The 24683-nt window shown below is 42.3% G+C and overlaps 1 pseudogene; it reads right to left on the reverse strand.

Annotated features, from left to right (window-relative positions):
- Positions 1-927: 927 nt before the first annotated feature.
- Positions 928-23524, reverse strand: LOC144692029 (histone H3.3A-like; annotated as a pseudogene).
- Between the last annotated feature and the right edge of the window lie 1159 nt (positions 23525-24683).

Consider the following 24683-nt stretch of genomic DNA (forward strand, 5'->3'; position numbering starts at 1 on the left):
ATGTCCACTTGAGGTTTAATAATTACACCCAAATGAAAATGGTCTAGAAACATCTGCATTCCAATAGAGATCAAACAAATCTCTAGATTGGTATAGTCACCAATCCTTGTCATAAACTGTCCCCAGATCTTTTTGCTTCCCGCCACTAATTTTCAGTCTTTTCTGACCATTGCTGCCATTCTGACCATTGACCATTCTCACTCCATCAGCAGGTTCCTATCAGGCTTTGCCCACTATTATTACAATCCCTTTCGGCCATCTGGACATCAGTGACCTTATTGCTGCCGAGCACTCGGCGTCCCCGGCAGATCCAGCCGCAGCGACACGAAAGTTATGTCTGGTTTTCTGGATCGCGGAGCTGCTGACCAGAATCGAGCCGCTGTCTGCGGTGAGCGACAAGAAGGATCGAGAGGAAGGTGGGGGCGCGCACTGTCAAATAGAAGGGGCGAGGGAAGGTCTTGGGGAAAATTTTGAGATTAAGCGGTAAGATTTGTTCTTTATTTTCTCCGACTGTAACATCGAGAAGGCCGCAGTGACAGGGAAAAGTGAGGTTATTGAATAGGCCTGGGGTCATGGCGAACAACGTAGAGTGTAAAACTAGCCAGAAAACTGCTTAAAAAATCACTCTGCACAATCATTTCTTCAATACCTCCGATTAGACATACATGTATAGGTCAAACTCGACCATTTCATTTTTTGTAAAGATACTAATGTTTATTTTGCAACCTGAGCCAAGAGTTCGAAGGAATGTTTACAAAATCTTTCGCTATTTCCTCATTAAGTCACAATCAATACTCAAAACTAACAAAAATACAAAATAAAGGCCCAGCCCCCACAAGAAGACAAACCTACGGTCCAATAATGTTTTAGAAAATGTTTAAATGTGACTTCAAAATAGTCTGGAGGAAATGTGATGAAGCAAAGAGTTTAAGCACGCTGCCCCCGGTTCCGTCGTGCAATCTGGGTGTCTTTGGGCATTACGGTCACTCTTTTGGCATGGATGGCACACAGGTTGGTGTCCTCAAACAGGCCAACCAAGTAGGCCTCACTGGCTTCCTGAAATGCTCCAATTGCCGCACTCTGAAACCTCAGGATAGTTTCGAAGCCCTGGGCAATTTCCCTCACCAGGCGCTGGAAGGACAGTTTGTGGATAAGCAATTCGGTAGAATTCTGGTATCGGTGGATTTCTCGGAGCGCGACTGTACCCGGCCTGTAGCGATGAGATTTCTTCACTTCGCCAGTGGAGGGACATTTCCGGGCTGCCTTGGTGGCAGCTGCTTCCTGGGCGCTTTGCCGCTGGTGGATTTACAGAGGCAGATACTAATAGCTGCAATAAACAAAGAACCCTTTTATTCAATCCTATTCATTGCGAATTGACTGATTTCGGAGACATTCAGATATTCCTTTTGCAGAGTTAAAGAAGGAGCTGAAGGCCGCCCAGCACACTGTTGATCTGTAGCTGGACCCTGCTGCTGACCGGGCTGCAGAAGCGAGTGCACAGAAGGTGAAAAAGTGAAGACCAAGGTCAGTGTGCAGTCTCCTGCCGCTGGTCACCATGGCAATGGGAGTGGGTCTCCACAGAGACAGGGAAAACAGTGTCATTCACCCGGGCCTGGGTTGGAGACTAGCCGACTCCTGTTTGCAGGGATAATGGCCAAGCTGGAGGATGAGGGGAGGAGGAACCATCTCCCACCAGGACCGTGTGAACCTCCACCTGTGGCACCGAGCAGTGCTCAGCATTAGTGAAAACCGACACTCTGTACAGTGACAGCGGAAAGGAGCCGAGTGAGGCAGCCAGAGGGAAGGAGGAAAGGCAGCAGGAGGCTGAGACTCAACGTTTAGCCTCCAGTCAGAATGAAAACAGCCACATCAGGACACTGAGACACAGAGCCCCTCACCAGCTGCTTTCACAGCCACATTCTGCTGGACTTCACTTGGTAACAGCTGAACTTACATGGTTGGGTAATGCACATGCGCAGTCGAGCATCGCAGATCGAACATCACTTTATCCACCTCCATACATACTAGAGTTCAGCTACTGAGTGTGACAGGCTGAAATGAAAGCCGTGAGACAGGAGAATGTTATCCTGTGTGTAGAGAACGATAGACCTCGGGCTCAATTGAACAGCTGGGCCAAGGTACGAGCATGTCCTCTGTGTGACAAGCTGGGGAAGAATTCTCTGTCCCATGCTGCACTCCACAAATCAGCAGCTTCCTCTACAGTGTGTGATTGCCGGGTCCCTGCACATTATGATGAATTGTTTGAGGCGCCTGAAAACAGATTTGTGTCAATAGAGATTCTGCCATTGAATGTAGTGAAATTCACGTGGAACATCCCCGCATCCGCCCCCCCCCACCCCCCCGCCCTCCGCCCCACCCCCGCCCCCCCAACCCCCCATACTGGAGTTACTGACAACTGTCAGTTCACTCAGTGTTAAAAGACGGGAATCGGGCCGAATTCGAGACAACACATTCCCTGGGAGACCGAGTCCTCATTAAACTACTGGGAGGGGGAGAGTCAGGAACAGAACAACTGTGACACTCCGCTCTGTTCACTGACTCTCCATCCCTCTCAATGAACCCAGTGACAGGAATTATTCATATTAATGGTTCATGAACAGCTAATATCCTGCAGGGAATTATCCCAGTTGAGCGACTTAATGGGGCAAATGTCAGCTTTAAAGGGTCTCAGTCCTTGGCCACAGTCTGGGACATTTTGTTCAGCTTCTGATTGCAGTGAAATGTGAAAAGTCCCGCAGCGACATAATGTTCCAGAGATACAGACACAGTAACAATCTTAATATTGAACAATAATGGCTGACGCTGTATCCATTTTACCCCTAATGTCTCTGATATAACTATATGATATTAGACAGACTGACAGGCTGTTATCAGATGAACACTCAGTACTTGAACATCCTAAACATCGGCCAACTGTGAACCTGCCTCAGCTCATCTGCTGCTGAAACCCTCATCCATGCCTTTGTTTACTCTCGGCTTGACTATTCCAGTGTTCCCCTGGCCGGCCTCCCATCTTCCACCCCAGACATACCTGTGCTCATCCAAAATTCTGCTGCCTGGAACTTCACCTGAATCTAGTCCAGTTGACTCATCACCCCCGTGTTTGTTGACCGACACTGGCTCCTCCCCCGGCAATGCTTCAATTTTAATACCCTCATCCTTACTTTAAAATCTCTCCATGACTTCACCTCTTCATTTCTCCGTAACCTCCTCCAGCCCAACAAAACTTCCAGATTCCTGCTCTTCTGCCATCTTGTGCATTCCGGGTTTTAATCTCTACAGCATTGACAACCGTGCACTCAGCTATCCTGGTCTAAAATTCTGGACTCCCTCCTTAAACCCCTCCACTTCTCCAGCTCCCTCTCATCTTTAGGAAGCTCCTTAAAGTCTACCTCTCTGACAAAACTTTTGTCACCAGACCTAATTTCTCCTTTCTTAGCTGAGCATCAGCTTATTTTTTTAACGATAACGCTCCTCTTAAGTGTCTTGGGAGACTTTGCAGCTGCAAAAGTACCGAGTTCAGTGATGGTGGTATAGTGGTGAGTGGCTTTGCTTTTCTAGCAGTTGACTCTGGTTCAATTCCCTAACATCGCAGTTTGTTGATTTTTTAAAAATCTCAAATCAGAAACCCAACACTCGGATCTTTATTTGATCCGTTTCGGTGAGATCTTGCACGGAAATCACGCGCAGGTGTAATTCTAATAAAAAGGTTTTCAACCTTCACTTATCTTCCATTTAAAACATAACTCAGGCTTGTTCCTCATCGCTGATAATGAAGGTTTTCCCTGAACTTTAGTGTGGTGCTGCGATAGGATTACTCGGATTCAGTAAAATTCACTAATTCACTGAACGTTTTCCCTCTGCTGCTTCCTAATTCTTTATTTGAATGTCGATTCCAGCACAGAGATTGTTTTATTGTTCAGAAAGGGACAGACTGCTCACGCTGGGAATCTGAAATAATAACAAAGGTGCTACAATCAGCTCCCAAAGAGGAAGGTTAGTAAATATTTCAGGTCTATCGAAGGTTTCAATAATTGACCCCCTAAACCGAAACTATCAGAGCAGCCGAATTTTTCCTGCATTTTTCAATTTTTTGAGATGAGTTCTTACAATATTTCACCTCTTTCCCAACTCAATGTTTCCTGTGAAAATTTCAAGGCTGTGCTCAGTTCCTTGCGTATTTATGTTTTATCTGAAGTGATGTAGGTCATATCCTGAGAAATCAGACTGAAATCCTGCTTATTCTAGGGTAAAATGCACTTGGGTTTTGTAATTTGCCTTTCAGGGACAGCAGCATGACTTACTAGAAGGGAAATGGGCCGTGCAATCCAGTCTTTGTTTCACTGCTGCCTGTGAGCAGAACAAGGCACAGCTGTGATGTCTTGAAGCGTTATACCTCTGGACAAGTATTTATGTGTCCCTAATCTAAATATATGAAACCTCACCAATCACCCCGCATTTGCTGACCTAGAAAACTCGCTCCTGACCCGCCAATGTCTCCATTATAAAATTCTCATTCTCAATTTCAAATCCCTACATGACTATGTTCCTCCCTTATATAAGTGGACCTTGGAAATCGCTTCACTTGAATTACAGCCGCGTCTGTTTTCGGAACAAAATCTCATCTCATCAGAATCAACTCCTGCTTGGAGCCCCTGAACTCAGAAATCTAAAATGTACAAATTGCGATTGTTGGGAATAGAACTCAGAACAACTGCTTGAAAAGCAGCTATGCTCACTACCAGGACACCACAGCTGACGACATGCAATTGATGGGGCAAAGTATCTCAAAGCATTAGCCATATATTTGAATGGTGGTTGGCGCCTCCATCATTATAACAACAGAAAATGGTGTTCAGCGGTGATCAGACAGCCTGGCATTAAGATTAACTACAGATCCGATTGGTGAACAGTGTCAGGTTTTGCTACATGGCATGAGGCGACTCTTGAAGTTTTGATCAGACCTAAAGAGAGCCGAAGTTCGGAAAGCACTAAGAAGACAGCGCGCTGACTGTACAGAAAAGCTTGTAAAACAGAGTCAGATAGTGTTCAAATGAAGCGCAGGGAAGCAGACGGATCCCTCATGGTGAGATTGCAGTGCATGGCCTGTGAGTTCAGTGAGTGGGAGAGGGTATCAAAAGGACCAGCTCCAGATTAGGTCAGTCAAGAAAGGCGACTGACCAGGGCGTGGACCGGATTGATAGTGAGCGAGGGAGAGTCAAAGAATGAAAATAAATAAACAAAACTGCATAAACATCAGGCCAGAGAAGGCTGCGATTATATTGGCACAACTTTGGATAAGTCAGCAAAAGCAGCCACAGTGACAGTCATTCCAGGTACTACAGAAGAAGGAAGGTCAAAGGGACTTTGTCAAAATGTCCACAAAATTCCCCAGATTGAATTCGGATGCAGCTGAACTACCTCCCGAATTCAAAAAGTTTGAACAGAGCTATGGTTTCTTGATTCAGGTGTGCCTGAGCCAGACAAGCAAGCCATTAAAATTCGCCTAAATTTGTGAATGAAGGTCTACGCAGGCTGAACATGTCAGGATTAACAGCAGAAGAGCTAAAGGATGCTCAAAGATATGGGTTATATTGGAAGACCGGTTCAGAATCACGTTCAACTTCAGAATTCATCATCAACATGTCATGTCATTTCCACCACAGACCGAACCCATGGACAACTTCATAAGCAGATGCAGAGAAAGGGGTCCATCGTATGATTTTTCTGGTGCAGAAATAGTCGGCAGAATTGGCCATTTGTTAATCACATAGACACATTCCATCAAGACTTGCAAGACAAGCCCAAAATGAATAACATCAAAGAAATACTTAAGGATAGACATAAGTGTTAAATGAGCTTCGCTGGTCAACGAAGCTTAAAGGTTCCAAGTGCAACACCGACTGTTGATGCACTCAAACCAAGCAAGGCATGTGCAGGCCAGGAGGACGCATTTACAATGCTGTGTGAACAGGCCTTCATTTATTCACGCAGCTTCCCCTTCCAGTTAGCTGTTTAATTGTCCACCACCATGCATGACTCGATGTGGCAGGACTGCAGAGCTTAGATCTGATCCAGTGGTAGTGCCGTCGTTTCGAATGTGATTGCCTGTGAGGCAGGAGACAACATTTTTCATGGCACATTGTGCAGGGCTAGGGGGAGAAGCCAGGGAATGTCTCACTCGGAGATCTGCTGCAGACAGGGTGGTCTGAGTGACCTTCTGCTGCGCTGTAACATTTCTGTATTCCTGTGGGTACAGTAAAGAATAAAAAAATGTGTCCAGATGAAGTTCTGAGTGGCAGCATAGCAACCACCTAAATGTCACATGATTTAGAAAGAAAGAATCGTGACAAAACCAAACCAGGAAAATAAAAATAGGCGCAAGAACCAACATAGAGGCAGATGTTATGGTGTAAATTTCTTGAACTGAATGTTGAGCCCAGAAGGCTGTAGGTGAGTTGTTTCCCTCGAAGTTTGCTGTTGCTGAGGCGAGTTAGCCCCTGGAATATGTTCAATGATGTTGCGTCTAATTTGTTACTAACTCCATCTGCTCGCCTTTGCCTCAGATTCATTAATACCCTCCGTTAACAAAACTCGATCAATTTCAGATTGAAAATATAACAATCAATCAAACATTAGATTCCGTTCACAGAATGTGACCCTGAAGTTCTAGCTCGCTTTGTGTGTAGAATTGTTTCCTAATTTCCATGCCGGAATCTCTGGTTTTAATGTTTACACTCCGAGATTACCAGCCAATCGAAATAGGCTCTTCGACTGACTGATCTGTTTCCCTTAGCATCTGGTAAGCTTGTGTCAAATCACTGCAGAAATCAGGAAGGGGGACTTCATTACTGGGGCAGTCAGTGGCTTCAGCATAGGGACTGAGCTGTGGTTTAGTGTCAGGAATTGAGGAGCGTTGGGAGGGAGTTCACGAGACAAACAGATCTATGGAGGAAGACAACTAGAAGATTAGCAAGGAGCAAGAGCGAGGAATATAAATATTGTTCGCAACTTTTTTTCGCAAACCTTTCAAATGGAAAAGGGAAACGGTGTAGTCACTGGAAAAGTGAAAAAAAAACAGAAACAAAAAAGGACCCAAAAATGTTTAGGAGGTCACAGAGCATCAGTGTAGACAAACACAGTGAACTGTTTAGGTCGATGGCTTTTCATCAGAACAAAAGAAATTAGAAGAATACAATGTTTAAACCAGTGGAGAGCGGGAGGGCGCAGGGTTAACAAAAGAGCTGAGTGAGGGTTTTTGTTGGGGCGGTGGGTTGTTGGGGTGGAGGAGAGAAAAGGTTTCATGGTACAAAAGCTGAACAGAATTGTAATGGTTCTATTAAAAAAAACAAAGGATGTGTCCAGATGAGATGGTGAATGGCTGCATAGCAACCGGACGTTTAATATTTAATGATAACGCTCTTGGTAAGTGTCTTGGCATTTTCCCGGCATTGAAGGGCCTGTCATCAGCGTTAGTGGTGCAGTGGGGGATATAATCTGTCTTCCGCGCAGCTGATTCGTGTTCCATTCCCGCCAATCGCAGTTTGAGGAAGTCATGCCGACTCGAAACGTTAACTTGGTTACTCTCTCCACAGACGCTGCCAGACCTGCTGAGCTTTTCCAGCATGTTTTGTTTTTTTTATTTTTAATTTTAAACCTCTCAAATAAGAAACGCCAAGCCCGGAGATTATTTTGATCCGTTAAAGTGAGATTTTGATCCTAAAACACATGCGGGAGAAATTCTAATGAGAAGATTTCCAACCGCTACTTTCTTCAACACGGATATAACATTCTCAATCCTCAAGTCAGCTGGCATCCTCACTGGCTCTTTCTCTCTCTGTCTCTCTCTCCACCTCTCTATCATTACCTCCGCATAACACACACACACACACACCACATGTTCACCACTGCATTTTGTGGCTTTATATATGATAGATTGCTTTACCCAGGACGATTATTATGCTCGTTTAGATCAGTCGGAAAGCACCTCCTCTACAACAGCGCAATGATCATTGCTTTGCTGCGCTGTAAATGAGTTTGTGTGTGCATGTCAGAGGCATGGAAGATCTAAGCATGTACACATCGTGCAGTTCAATTCACTCGTTAGCATAGTGTTTAGTATCCCCATTTGTTACGCAGGAGATCGAGGTTCAGTTCCCTGAAGGGGCGAAAGCTGTGGTATTTATACAGCGAAAGCACGCGAAATTGGAAACAGAATTTGAATTTGGTAGGTATATGGGAGACAGATGCTGATAAAGATTGTATATCAACAGAGTCAAGAATCTGCGGTTGCTTTCAGAGATCCCGGAATATGAGCGCACGTTGAAAAGAAGGGCCCTGAACCCACACAGTCAGGCGACATTTCCGTGTGCGCGTTAACACAGAAACTGGCTCCTTCACCTCAATTGGGCTGAATCGGAATTTCTGTGAAATTAGTGGTTTGGTAGATTGAATCGAGGACAGTTTGCTGATTCAAGATACTTTAAAACCGAGAGGAGCCGGGCTATGCTCAATTTGGGAATGAATATACACGCAGAGTTCATTAATAATCTGACAATAAACGTGCATCTTGTAAACTGTGACCGCAACATGACAGAGTAATTTACACTTTAATCTCTGCCACCATTTTGTTCATTTTTAAAATTTACTTTTTTCCTTCATTTCCTTTGCTTTTTGACGGCAGCTATTCAGAATCCACCATCTTTTGTTTCCTTGCTTACCGCGTTTACCCTCCCTCAGTAAACACCAGAATTCTGCTAATTTCAGTTCTATTTGCCGCTCACTGCACTAATCAGCAGCTGCTTGGCACGGGGATGCTTTTCCCTTTGGGTTCTTCATTGAGTAAAATTTGAAAGATGGAGAACGCCATTCATATTCCTCGCTTTTCCTCCTCGCCAATCTTTCAGTTTTCCCCCTCTGGAACTTTGTTTACTTCTTGAACTCCCTCCTAACCCTCTTCAAATCCAGACACTAAACCAAAGCTCAGTCCCAACATTTTACCGAGTGACAGCCCCTTTACCGAAACCCATACTCATGATTGCAGGAGGAATTTGGTAATTTTTTAAAAAAGTTATTTCCAATGGATTGTACCCTAGGACCCAGGGCCGCAGGCACGGATTTAAAGCCAGACAACAGTGTTGCTCTCTTTTTAATGCTTCCTTTGAACCTGCCGCCAGCACACTCTCGGGCAGTGCATTCCAGGCCTTAACCACTTTTTGCAGGGAAAGTAAAGTTTTTCCTCGTGTCACTTTTGCTTTTTTTTAACGAACTACTTTAAATTTCTACCCTCGAAGTCTTGAACATTTCACGAACGCTAACACTTCCTCCCTGTCTCTTCTGACCAGGCACCTCGTGATTTTCAATCCTTCTATCAAATCGACTCTCAGCCTTCTTTTCTCCCAGGAAAACAGTCCTAACTTCTCCAATCTACCATCATAACTGAAGTTCCTCATTCCAGGAGTATTCTCGTGAATCTTTCCTGCCCTCTTTCCAACATCCTCCACATCACCACATCGTTCATAAAGAGCAGCGCCCAGAGCCAGACCTGATACAACAACTGAGACTCAACTAGTGCCTTCTCCAAATCCTGTGCATCTCATTCCCATTACAACACTTGGTTTTTGTGCCTATTGCCTCCTGTCCTCACAGACAATCGCTTTCGATGTGATCCCACAATCAAAGGAGCAGATTTAAGCTGCACAGAGCTTGCACGTACAGTGGCGAATGATGGTGGAGAATTAAACATCTATAATGGAGAAGAAGGCTCCACAAATAAATGTTGGCCTTGCCAGCAATTCTCTCACCCAAGAACGAAAAATAGTAAAAGCTGTCGATGTATTCCAAGCCTCACGGCAACCCTAACCTGGGGTCGTGTCCAAGTCTCAGTTGAAAGAATCTCATTGTGACCTCAACTCATTGCCTACACACTGACAGAGAGAACATAATCATAGAATGGGCACAATACAGAAGGCCATTTGGCCCATCCTGTCTGTGCTGGCTTTCAGAAGGAGAACTTCACCTAGTGTCAATCCTTCGCCTTTTTCCTGATCCCTGCATAACATCCCCCCCCCACCCCCACCCCCCCTTTTCGGGGCTTCCAAACTTTTCTATTTCCTTGAGTATAGAAGAATGAAGGTTTAAACCTGTTAAAGTGATTTGTTAGGTTAAACACGGAGAAACTGTTTCTCCCGCCAGTAAGAATGGGGTTGAATCTTGACATGTTTTTGCCTCTGATCCACAGCGATCGTGCCAACCAAGGAAAAATCAGGAAGCACTTTTCACACTTAGAGTAACTGGAAATCCGGAAACAATTCTAAAATCGATCGAAGCTACCACAATTACGAGACGGTGGGTATTTTTCTTCAAACTAAAGGGTTCTCCGTTTCTTCAGTTCTTCTTGAAGAATTCAACCTCCATGACTCGTTTTGTTGCCGTTTTGCTGGGAGTGAACACTTTGAGCCAAAAAGGCAACGCCCAAACAGCGATGGAAACCTGGACCCTCAGGATAAAAGTCTGATGCTCTACCGAAGGCGGGACCCGGGCTTCGTTTCACTTGCATCCCACAGCCGCCTTCACTGTCCACAAAGAGGCATCGCAAACTTATGTTGCATTTCTTTCTTTGGCAGTTCTGATTATTTTCATATTGCCAGTTTTCACGCGACTTTGTTTTTCACCTGAAAGGAAGGTGAAATCAGATTCAATCGGGATTTCAATGGAACTAATTTACAGGGTAATGGGGAAAAGCTGGTTTGTGGAACAGTATTTACAGATCTATCAAAGAGCATGGACAGACTCGATGGGCCGACAGGCTTCCTTCTGAAAGATAGGATTCCGCGATTCAGGAATTTCATTTCGACATGGGCTGGGAGATTAGAAAAGGGCTCATGAGGGTGAAGGTGATGAGTGAATGATTCCAGACAATTGTCTGATGTTTTGTACATTACATTATGCCTGACATTTTGTACCGACATGGAATAAGGCTGCATTTGTCTTGCTGTGGTGACCGAGTGGTTAAGGTGTTGTGCATGAGTGTTGTGTATGCGGTTCGGAGGGAAGGTTCAAACACCGCACGCAGCCTCCCCATGATTAAAATGATTATCTTCTGCCATCAGTTCCCTGACTTGAGAATGCATTAAATTAAACCCATTGACCCGAAACTTTGAAACACAAATAATTTACGCAGATCAATTAGATAATGTAGATTTGCTAGAAACGGAACGAACAGCAAAAACAGGTGTTCAGGAAACTGGTTGAAATGTATTTTAACAAAGAACCTGAAATGTTTGGGATGAAAAGCAGGATTTTCAGCTCATGAGCATTAAGGCGGTTTGCTTTCATTCATATGGAGGGGGTTTATCTGCGTGAAAGGATAGTAACAGCTTGTGTGGCTGCATAGACGCAAGTTTTTGGACAGGAACTCAAATAAATCAACATATAACTAGTTTGAGAGGCGATGTATGTCAGGGATGTAAAATCGGGTCGGTAATTAACGGCTAAGCTGATAGTTGCAGAACAGACAGCAGCTGTCAACCACAGCATCATAAAACTGCCTGATACAGTGAACAGGCAAATAAAGGGTTTGATTCTGTTTTCCACCTCTGTGTCATTCTGATTCTTGCTGTTTTGAGCCCGGAGTCCCCTGCGGTCTCTGGTAGATGTTAACATGTGCCTGATTGTCAAACAATTAAATAATAAAATATAAAATAAAATTGAGAAATGGAGATAAAATACATCCGAAAATTCCGCTACCCCGGAAGACGATGGAAAAAAATCCGCGCCAGGGCGGTAACCCGAGTGAACATTGTTAATGATCAGTTTGTTGATCACCCGTTTTTGCAGTTTGTTCAGTTGCTGAGAAATGAACATTTGTGTTCCTGAGCAAATCAAAATGGCAAATTCTCCCAATAGATCAGCACAGAGACCGCTGTTATGGTCACTGCAGCAGTTTTCACAGTGACATATTTTGCTTTAAAATTCTGGCCATATATCGCTGACAGTGACAGTGACAATTGAAGATTGGAAATGGAGCTAAATTGCGAATGAGAAGTAAGGCGGCCACTTCAGTGCCAACTTATGACGGGTGTTTCAGCGCGAAATGACGGAGTGCCTGTTCAATTTAAACATTGTTCCATTTGTTCCTTGTACCTTTCTTCAGCCACAGTGTCTCACTTGTGTTTCAATGGATCATATATTTTGTCAGGCAATATATTTCCTGGACTCTTTAAGAATTATATAAACCTTTCTCATTGTTGGCATACATAAGTATTTGCCAATATTGCAATTTTTTAACAATTTTTATTCCACTCATTCAAATTTGGTTGTGCTCCCCAATCTATTGCAAAGATCTTTGTCATTTCTTGCTATTAACTTAAAGTCCAATATACTATGATCATTATAATCCTCTTATTTCCAAAGTTATGCTCTCTATCAAGTACAGATAGATTGTGTTTCTTGCATAATGGGTTGGAAGTTTTACTGTAAGCCTTGTTGATATCCGTGCCCTCAACATCGTTGCCAAACTCATCAGCCTTTTAATTTCGTGGTAGTTGACATTTACCCATGATTATTCATCTATGGTTTACTTAACTAATTGCTCGAAATGATTGTATGATTATCATTCAACCTCCCTCCAATTTTTAGTTCAGCTGCAGTTTGCCACCGTTAGCATGATTCGATTGTTTTCAGACAATCAACGGATGAGGTCCTCTAGGCCCATCCGGATACCTGAAATTCGTAGTCTGCAGCCGAGCGGGAAACAGAAACCTTGATATCTGCTGGCACTTTACGCCAAAACAGGGCAAAAAGAAACATTATTTGAATGATAAATAGTAAGGAGAATCTTTCCAAACTCATGTCTCATTTCACAGCACAGAAGGAGAAAGGCACAACCACCGGAATCTGATTCCTGTAAATGAGTACAAAGAGGGGAATGCTGATCGAGTTCATTCAGTTCATTGTCACTTAAAAAGAAAACAAAGGAAAGTAAAGCGACATTTACCCAGTCAATATTCGGTGCGAAAGGAAAATTTATACTTGATCTAGTTGCCTGAGTCGGCTCCTCGCCAGGTGGAATATTTTCAATCTCATTATAAATTGGTTGGTACAAACGAACAGTGAATCGCTGTCGCCAATCACAGCATCTACTGGATGAAAGGTGGAAAGTGGAACTTTTCCCACCTTTTCAGACGCGTGTAAACAATAATTACGTGTTTCCTTGCATCTCAAAATACATGCGGGGCAGTTTCGGTACATGTGCATGTGCTGTGTCAGTGCCAGCCTATGACTGTATAAAGTGAGAGATGATTTTAAGTGCAGCTCTGCTTTCTGCCTTTGAATGACGCCTCTTATGCCAGTTGGCATCTTATAACTTTCTCAATTTACAAATAAGTTGGTGTTTTTTTTAGAGTTGTACTTAAAATGGAACATTTTGTTTTTAGGATCTAGGTTTTTAAGACTGAGAATCATTCAGTCAAACAATATTTGTTTTGAAATAGTTTATTCCAGCACTGAATGCTAGAGGTTTGCGAGTGGCAGGTGAATATGTTTCCCCCTGCAAACTGTTAAACATTTACAGAAATAATGCAATAAGTAACATGTGTTAGACAGATAAAGAAGCAAACACGGGTCTCAGATAGCTCCATTATCTAACAACTGATCTCATCGGCCCTGGCAGGAATTCACTTCACAAAGCCTTTCCAACTTTAATAACTACTCTTCAAGCAAACTCTCTAAAGTGGAAAGAATCGTTGATATGGCCTTAGGTATTTATGCTCAACATTAGTGTTTTGTATGAACGGGCAGCCCGCATTATAACCCATTCTGTGAACGGTGCCAAGATATGGAGCGAAGCAAGTTCTGAGGAGGATGCAAAACATATGAAAATGAATATAGTTTGGTTAAGTCAGTGGCCAAAATTTGAGAAATGAAGTATAATGTGCGAAAACATGAGGTTTTCCAGGGGCTGGAAGAATATAAAATCAGAATGATGTCAAAATGAAGATTAACGGTAAGATAATTTGATAAAAGGGACACCGGTATCCAAGTACATGAACGTTAAAATTTCAGCGTGCGTCTGGAGCAAACTCAGAAGGGAAAGGCAATAGTGCTCTCCATTGCAAGGCAACAGAACAAAATATCGCTGAGACCACAGCTAGAATACATCGCGCAGTTTTGATTAGCTTATTTAAAGAACCATTTAATTGCATTAGAGGCAGCTCAGGGATGAATCAGGGGACCGATTCCTGTGATAAGGGGGTATTTTTTGAGGGAAGGCTGAGCATGCGATGTGGAAAGCATTGAAGTTTAGAGGACCGAAATGTAAAGTTTCTGTTAAATATAAGATTCTGAATGGGATTTATTTGGCCGTTGCTCAAGTTGCGCTGTTTAAAAATTAACGAGTTTTCCAATTAAGTGGGAGAAGAGGAGGTATGTGTTCCGTTTAATCGCAGCATTGCTGGTGTTTGAAATTTTCTCCCGCAACGGGCAGCGGAGGCTGGGTCACTAAGTATATTCAATGTAGATGTAGACACGATTTCGAAGGAGAATAATTTTAAGCATTCTGGGGACTTGTCACAGATGTGGATTTAAGAACGCATTGCCTCAGCCATGATAGGACTGAATGGTGGGGCAGTCTGGCGAGCCCGATTGGTCTACTCCTGTTTATATTTCTGATCTTCTAATATCCTATCAACAATTGGGTGGACCCCATTCACTTTCTTTGTTTTTCAAAAACAAAGAAATTTTCTAAAATACTGTGTGGGCTTCGTTAGGCATTTCATCACGCCAATGACTGCGGATGATGCAGCGCATGCGGCCTACGTTCGAATAAGCTGCAGAAAATCCGAAATTCGTTCGCGTTGCAACGTGAACCTTGGCCTCTGTCAAGCAGACTTAGTAATAAACACTTTGAGACCACACCTATCAATGATCCACCTTATAATTTTACATGAGTGCTTTACTTTCTTTGAGATTAAAATATAAGAACAAGAAATTAAAGCAAACTATTTCCCATGATGCTAAAATAATGCTAAGTAGCTCCCTAGGCCTGCTCAATCTATAATTATCATTGTCTGTGTATTTTCTTTCCCCTCCAATCGATATGATTTTTTGATCCTTCCCAGATAAAATCATTCGGAAGAAAACTCTGTCACTAAGAACAGGAATCTTTAATTTGAATATTATGCTGGCCTGATATTGTTTTTATCGAGCACTAAATATTTCTTTGAAAATTCAATTTTTGATTTCGGACAGGCATTTTGAAGGCTCCTCTTTTGGGACATTACTCACTCACCGACTTTCCAATTTTACTTTACCATTGAACTCTTGTTTGCTCATGGGATCTAATCTTCAACTGCTCAATTAGGTCTTATTTCTCTTGCTTCTTAATTCTATAACCTTTGACATATCGACATTTGTGCTCATACTCCTGACTGCAGTTAGCAAGCTTTAAGGATCAGAAATCATAGCTTTCCTTCAATGGCATTCGAAACAATCAGGATTGATTTTAAGGTAGCCTATTAAGGAGCAACAGATTTTATGTGATACCTGGGGAAAATAGACCTGACAAGCAAACAGCACATGAGATTTGAGAGCTGTTCAACTATCCAGTGAACAAATGACCCAATGGATGCTGACATCTGGAGCTTGTGACGAACAAATTTTCGACTGTAGTCGAAGTGTTCGGAAACCCTTCCAATGGTCTTCTTCCATCTTCCTTGGAATTTCTCGATATGGGCATCTGGAAACGGCGTGATGAGAACAGCCACCTGCCTCCGTGCTCTTAATACACTTCAATTCTATGATTTGGTTTTTTAGCCTGTTGAAAATTATGAAAGTATAGGCACCCATTAACTCGAAACACAAGTGTGTAACTTCATACCGATCTCACCTGTGAGATTTCCGCTTGTTGATAAACTTTCGCTTCAATTTACTCATCGCATAGTGAGGCTGAATGTTACCACATCAACTTACGGTTGGGCAGTTATAACAAATTGTTCATGCATTTGTTTGCGATCTTGTGGCTCAGTTGGTAAAACCCCTTTCATTGAACAGGTGAGTCCCAGGTTCAATTCCAACCCCAGGCTGTAATGGCCTTGAAAATGTTGTTCAACGTAAATCTTATTCCATCCTCAATACCATCCTCTAAAATGGAGAAAGATAAGTGATAATTTCCCCAAAAAGAATAAGGTCACGGTCTGTTTCTGCAATCTGACTGGTATGGACTTGTCATTTGAGGCATAAAACGTCGCGCTCGGGGAAGTACCGGGTTTGGGAGATGTGAGTATTTCAGAAGGCTTATCAAGTGAGGTGTGGTAAATATTGGTTATATGATAGCTTGCAAGAACGGAAGGGCTCCAGTGTTCATTTTTTAACCACACTTACGTCAGTTTAAACAAAGTGGAGAACAATAGCAGAAGGGAGAAAATGTAAAGATGTCAGCCAAGACGAAGAGAAGGAAGGGACTTGATCCCACCAACCAGTCGACGCCTCCAAAGTCAGAATCTGAGAGGGAGTTAGAGAAATGGAGTGACACAACTTGACAAGGGGAATAAAATAGCGACACACTCAAAAAATTGTATTCGAAATTGTCCGTCATCTCCCCCATGCATGGTTTCCAGCACCTTGTGCTGTGGCTATCATTTTTAAAAATGGGACTTTCAGTGAAATGGCAAAAACTAACTAAAGTGCGTTACTTGTGACTATGCATTCCAAACTTAAACTAATGCAGAACCCGAATGATAATATAGGCAATAAGCTGATACAAAATCTCAAAACAATCTCAGAAGACGGAATTAAAATAAGGCCGTGGCCAAGTGATAATATTAGTGGACCAGTTATCCAGAATCCCATGTTAATGATTTGGGGATTCGAGTTCGAATGGGGCATGGTGTGGTGGAAAATTCAGTTCATAAAATGTGGAATTTAAAACTAGTCTCAGAAATGATGATGATTAAAATGTAATCAAATGTTTCAAAATCGCATTTGGTTCATTAATGTCCTTCAGGGAAGAAAATCTGCCATACGTACCGAGTTTGACAGACATATGATGGAGGAGTGTCTCTGTTGATTACCGACGATGATAACAAGACAAAGAGGGAAATCAGTATTTGGAACGCGTTTGGGAAGAAGTAAAAATGATAAGGTGAAGAATTCACTTTTGGAAGTTGTGTTCAGAATCTGAGCAGTAATGGGTAGGGCAAAGTACTAAACGTCAAATAATGAGTTCATATCTGAAAGGCCGAGCGTAATTCATGGAGGATACTCATCTACATAAACTGTAACGATCTGATCAACAAATGGGGCGCAGCTGAAGGATTCATAGAATGGTTTCCGGATAGCAGCATTGGACGTTCGGGATCCAACTATAGTGCAGCGCTCAACCTGGTACTTTGTAATAAGACAGTATTAATTAAATAGTTCATTATCAAGGCGCCCTAGGTAGACTTGATCAAAACATTACTGAATTTAACACTCAGTTTGATGGAATAAATGTTGTACCAAACTAGCATTTTAAACGTAGGTAAGCACAATGATGAGAGCATGAGTGCAGATGCTGCTAAAGCGAACTGTTAAATGAGGTTAATGAATAGGTCAATAGAAATGCAGCAACATACAGTTAAAGGGATATTTCAGAATACACAGAATACCTACTTTCCGACAAGAAAGGAAAAAAGAAAAAAATCAAGACGTGGGCCCACCAAACGTGGCTAACTAATAAAAAAAAATAAAGACAATATCAACCTTAACGGGATGAAAAACTAAAGCACTTAACGGTGCAAATGCTGGTGGGATGTCCGGAGATTGGAGAGATTGTACAGAACATGAAGGAATGGGAAAACAGATGAATAAGGGTGGAAACATTAAAATATGGGGGAAACCAAGTTGGAGACATACAGAGCGTGGTAAGAAATTCTATAGATTTCCAATAAGAAAATAATTAACTCAGTAAGCGTTGGTACTATGAAAAGGAAGCCTGGGAAATTATGAATTGAAAATAACGGAGCCGGCAAAGTAACTGAACAAGTGATTTGTATTGCTCATCACTACAGATGATGCACGCAACATTCCAGAAATACCTGTAAATCAGGGAGCAGAATGGCAGAGTTGTGTCTCTGAGCAAATGTTGGGGGCTGCGTCCTGACAAGCGCCAGGTCCAGATGAACTTAATCTCCTGCGTCCCTACAATAAGTGGCGAGGCAGATAATTTATGCGTTGGTTTTATTTAGTTCAAAATGCCGATGATAATGTAACTTTCCATTCGATTTGAAAATAGGGATTGGAACTCGTTAATTACATAGGTTGCGGGGGGCGTGATTTATGGTGGGGGGAAGGCAGTGCAGGAAGCAGGGAAATAAAGGACAGTTAGATTAACTAGAGGAAATATGTTATGACAGCGCACTTAACAAATAAACAATGCAAACAGGCGGATTCATCATAGTTAAGTAGATCGGAAATCCTCTTTAACAAAAATAAGTGGATTATTTTCAAGACATGTGCTGCGTATAAAGGTGCACGGTGGATGCACCGTACTTTAGTGCAACAATTAGTTATGAAAGCTAACAGAATGTTATCGGTTAATACTGTGAGAATTTAATACTAATGTAAGTATGCTCCATTTGTGCAGGGAGCTGGTGAGGCCACAACTACAGTATTCTGTACACTATTGGCCTCCTTATTTTTGGAAGGATGTACATGTGCTGGAAGCAGTTAAGAAACGGCTAAATAGGTTAATGCCAGGAATGGGCAGGTTGCCTTCTGAGGCAACATTTGACAGACTTGGCTGCATCCACTGGAGCTTAATGCGTAATAGGTGGTTTGATTGAAATATTTAAGGTCCAGAACAGTGTTGACAGGATGGATGTGGAGGTGATCATTCCTCTTGTTGGAGTATCTAGAACTAGGGGCCACAGTTTAAGTTAAAGGGAACACTCGGTAAAGATAGAGATGAAGAAAACGTTTTATCTTCTCTCAGGGCAAGTGAGACCTTTACTCCCCTTCCTCAAGAGAGAGTGGAAGCAGTGTATTTTCGACATTTGTTAATGCTGAGTTAGATAAATGCTTGCTGAAGTTGGGGGTGAACTGTTAACGGCAGTAAGCCCGAGGTTAATTCAGATCAGCAGTGACCTTACTGAATGTCGTAGAAGGATCGAGGGGCAGAGTGGCCAACTCCTGCTACATTTCAGTTAATTTTTATTCTAATTGTTCGTACGCATGCTCGTTTGTTATTGTTAATTAACGAAGGAATGGAATAACGGTACAGTTTCAGATCCAGTAAGTAAATAGTCGGAATCAACTTCCGCTTGAGGGGTACCACAAGGAACAATGTCGATCGATCCATTTACCTTTATACAATTATCACCAAACATTTTTAACAAACGTAAAACTTCCTCAGGTTGTTGCATGTTAAAATGTCTTAAGCAAAGAAATATCAGTATACTAAAATAACGATTTCAGGAAAAAAACCTCCTTCTTTCTTTCAGCTTGCACAACTCTAAACGGACAGAAACTCCCATTGATTCATGATCGCTGGTGTAAGGTATTAAAATCTGATTAGTGATAGCCCTCATTGCAACTCCGCACTGATATATATTCCCAGTAAGGCATGGCAACTGGGGTCAGGTGCACAAGTCTGTTTCGTGACAAACACTCAGTAAAATTGACAGTGGTAAATAATTACTACATACATATGCACAACGTATTCTATCACTGATTGTAAGATTCCAGGGCAGTGCACGAAATTTGATTATATTATAATATAGTCTTGCGTGAAGTTATAAATCTTCCATGTGTTGATCAGTAAAGGAGTGGCCCATCATTTTATTGATGCTGCCGATTTCTGTCTGTTCTCAGTCTCTTTGCAAGACGTCAACTGTTGAAAACTATTTCACTTTGTAGTTTTCGGCCACTTGATGAGTCATGCTATGGGCCATACGGAATTTTTTGGCTTGATCTTGAAACAGCTGGAAATTTTGGGTCTATCAGGGACCTTGTAGAGAAATATAAACATTGTACCAGTTGCTGCCGTAGACTTAGTTTATGGAGTGAATTCTACGTCTGCAGGTCGGCGCTATCAAATAAACATGACCAATGTACATCCCAGTGAGCAAATGAGAAGGAGGAATTTAAAGTTTACAGTACACGGGGCTAGCATTCTACAATACTCACCAGTGAAGGGAACCATTCCTGTATCAACTGCGAGTCGAAATATTCAATGTTCATCATTGTTGTATAAAGGTGAACATATCACTATTGTATTCACAAAAGCATGCAGACAGTAGCATCTTCATGTTAGACTTGGACCGCACAATACCCATAGGCAAAGATGGACATATTTTCTATTACTGCCTCTATCCGTCGTGCCGTTTATCGCCAGTGGAATAGTTAATGAACTTAAAATCTGGGCCTTGAAATGTTTCAATTTCCCTCGACAATGTGTCCAGTTAATAAAATTAAGTGATAGAATTTTAAAGTGTTCGGGCAAACCTGCGTGGCTGAACATGTTTGATTAATAATGTAACAATTGCCGTTCGCCATGATTCGTGATTACTTCTCTCGATGGCTTATCTCTGTTATTAATAAGGACTTCGTGGAAATTTAACTCTCCTACAATGTCCCTGTGAATATCAGCTCTGTACCTGATAGATGACATGTTCCCTGCGGAGAACAGGAGATTTCAGAAGCATTTCAGAACAACATTATGAAATAATATAAATATGAACATTGAAATTGCATGCAATGTTTTAGGAATTGAGATATCTGTGGCAGGTCTTGGTTTCTGGAAGTTTCTGGAACAGTAACACTACATGGAATGATTGCGTAAGAGCAGCAAGTGAATGAAAAAAAACCGGCTTCAAGGTTGTAATGGAATACGCAAATCAATTCAAAGAATCATCCGTAAAGGATTGATGAGTTTTCTGCAGAGGGTGCCGCATGACTTGATATATTGAATCTAACAGAATACGTGCGCAGTGAAGGGAAAAAGACGTCTCTGTCTGCAGTGAACTCTGGAAGGATAGGGAAAAGAAAAATAAAGTTGGAGGCGATGTTGTTCGGGGTATGATGACAATTCCACAGGAGAGCAATTTCGCAGAGCAATGATCGGCTAAGTCAATATAGTCATATAAGCAGAAATAGCAATGTAAAGTAGTTCGGCCGGTTTTATAGATTCCAGGATAACACGCAGCATATTATGGAGTTAATTTATCATCAAACTTCAGTGACATGAATCATTAACCGGAAACAATGCCGGGCGCTTTAATTTAACAAGTACAGAGTGGGGAACGTCACAAACAAAGGAAAGGAGGGTGAAGGATTCCTAAATTCTCTTGAATATAAGCTGCTTAATCAATAAGTTAGAAGCAGCTTGAGGAATGATCAAATGTTCAATGCAGTTCTACGTAATGAAGTCGCACAAATTTTTCGTGTTTCAGACGAAAACATTCGGTGGAATTAAAAAATATATACAAAGAACAACAAAGAACAAAGAAAAATACAGCACAGGAACAGGCCCTTCGGCCACCCAAGTCTGCGCCGTTCATATTGCCCGTCAAATAAAAACTTTGCACTTCCGGGGTCCGTATCCCTCTATTCTCAACCTATTCATGTATTTGTAAAGTTCCCTCTTAAACACCACTATCGTACGTGCTTCCCCAACTCCTCTGGCACCGAATTCCAGACATTCACTACCCTCTGCGCAAAAAACTTACTCCGCACATCTCCTCTAAAATTTTCTCCTCTCACCTTAAGTCGATGTACCCTAGTAATTGACTCTTCCACTCAGGGAAAAAGCTTCTGACTATCTAATCTGTCCATGCCACTCATAATTTTGTAAACTTCTATCAAGTCGCCCCTCAATCTCCGTCGCTCCAGTGAGAACAATCCGAGTTTCTCCAACCTCTCCTCATACCTAATAACTTCCAGACCAGGTAGCATCCTGGTAAACCTCGTCTGCACCCTCTCCAACACCTCCATATCCTTCTGGTAATGTGGCGACCAGAATTGCACGCAATATTCCAAGTGTGGCCTAAACAAGGTTCTACATAGCTGCAGCGTGATTTCCCCGCTTTTATACTCAATACCACTGCCGATGAAGGCACGAATGCCATATGCCTTCCTGACTAGCTTTTCCGACCGGGTTGCCACTTTCAGTGACCTGTGGACCTGTAGACCAAGGTCCCTCTGCCCATCGATGCACTTAAGGGTTCTGCCATTTACTGTATAATTCCTGCCTGTATTAGATCTTCCAAAAATTATTACCTCGCATTTGTCCGATAAAACCCCACCTGCGATTTCTCCGCCCAAGTCTCCAACCGATCTATATCCCGTTGATTCCTTTAACAATCCTCTTCACAATCTGCAACTCCTTCAACCATTGTGTCGTCTGCAAACTTACATATTAACCCAGTTACATTTTCTTCCAAATCATTTACATATACTACAAACAGCAAAGGTCCCAGCACTGATCCCTGCGGAACTCCACTAGTCACAGCTCTCCATTCAGAAAAGCACCCTTCCACTGCTTCCCTCTGTCTTCTATGACCAAGCCAATCCTACATCTATCTTGCCAGATCACCTCTGATCCTGTACGACGTTGCCTTCTGTAACAGTCTGCCTTGATGGACCTTGTCAATGGCCTTACTGAAATCCATGTGGATAACATCCACTGCCCTTCCATCCTCGATCATCTTTGTCTCTTCCTTTAAAAATTAGGTCAATTTGGAGAGACATAAACTCCCTTTCACAAACCCATGCTGCCTCTCACTAATACACCCATTTGATTCCAAATGTTAGTAAATCCTCTCACGAAGAATCTTCTCCAATAATTCCCCTGCCACTGATGTAAGGCTCACCGGCCTGTAATTTGCTCGGTTATCCCTGCTACATTTCTTAAACAATGGAACAACATTTGCATTTCTCCAGTCCTCTGGGATCTCAAAAGTAGCCAGTGAGGATACAAAGGTTTATGTCATGGCCCCAGAAATCGTCTCCCTTGCCTCCCTCAGTACTCTGAGGTAGATCCCATCCAATCCAAGGGAATTATCGACCGTAATATTCTTCAAGACGCCTAAAAGCTACTCTTTTTTGATCTCAACATGATCCAGGCTATGTACACACTCTTCCCTAGACAAATCGACGGCTAAGTCCTACTCTTTGGTAAATACAGATGAGAAGTACTCATTTAGCATCTCTCCCATTTCTTCTGGCTCCACACATAAATTCCCACCTCTGTCCCTGACTGGGCCTACCCTTTCCCAGGCTCCTGCTTTTTACATATGTATAAAGCGACTTGAGATTTCCTTAATCCTGATTGCCAGTGACTTTTCATGACCCCTTTTAGCCCTCCAGACAATTGCATAAATTCCTTCCTACTTTCTTTATATTCTCCACGGGCTTCATCTGTTCCTAGCCTTCTTGACCTTACGAATTCTTCCCTTTTCGTTTTGACTAATATCACAATATCCTTCGCTATCGAAGGTTCCTGAAACTTGCCATACGTATCCTTCATCCTCGCAGGAACATGCCGATCCCGAATTCTAATCAATTGACGTTTGAAAGCCCCCCACATGGCCATTGTTGATTTGCCCTCAAACATCCGCCTCCAATCTCGATTCCTCAGTTCCCATCTAATATTATTACAATTAGCCTTCCCTCAATTAAGCACCTTAAACCGAGGACTCCTATTATCCTCATCCACCAGCACCTTTAAACTTACTGAATTATGGTCACTTTTCCCGAAATGCTCCCCTACTGTAATTTCGACCACCTGGCCTGGTTCATTCCCTAATACCAGGACCAGTATTGCCCCTTCCCTAGTTGGAAAATCTACACATTGTCTCAGGAAGCCCTCCTGGATGCACCATACAAATTCTGCACCATCCAAACTTCTAGCACTAACTGATTGCTAGTCAATATAAGGAAACTTAAAATCACTCACCATAACAACCCTATTGCTTATACATCTTTCCAAATCTGTCTGCAAAACTGTTCCTCAATCTCCACGCGGCAGTTGGGAGACCAATAGTTAAACCCAACATTGTGACTGCACCTATCCCGGAGCTCTGCCTATATTGCCTCGCTGCATGAGCCCACCGAAGTCTCCTCCTCTTGTACAGCTGTGATATTCTCCTTAACCAGCAATGTAATTTTAATGATATTGACTTTGAAATAGTGCTCATTGGATGACCCTGTGACATTTTCAATCGCTGAGAAGAAAGAAGAGCCCAGTTTGCACAAAAAGTTACATACTCAATGGGGATAGTGACTTCCCTGGTGCTCAATAATTGCATGTATCATGAAACATATTTTCTGCACATGTTCAATTGGAAGATGCCTTTTCTAACTTAAATTTTCCTTCCCCTTTCTGCTGCAGACAATTCCTCTGCATTAATCTCTGAGGTGAATCATTCCCAGAGCCATTAACATATATCATGTGGAATCTCCATAGGATTTTGGGGATGTAACATTTTTTCACTTTTTATTAAAATGTACAAATGCATTACAACAACTACCCAAAACCCTCTTCTTAATTAAACTTTGCACTGAAAGCAAATTGTACATTTCAAAGCGCAATATTTTAATAACTTAAGAATGGAAGCTGAATTCTGATAGGAAAGGGAGAAAATGAATCATCACTCCATTTGCTGCATCTCATACTCTTTCATTAA

This window comes from Cetorhinus maximus, chromosome 16 (assembly GCF_964194155.1).
Source record: "Cetorhinus maximus chromosome 16, sCetMax3.hap1.1, whole genome shotgun sequence".
NCBI lineage: Eukaryota > Metazoa > Chordata > Chondrichthyes > Lamniformes > Cetorhinidae > Cetorhinus > Cetorhinus maximus.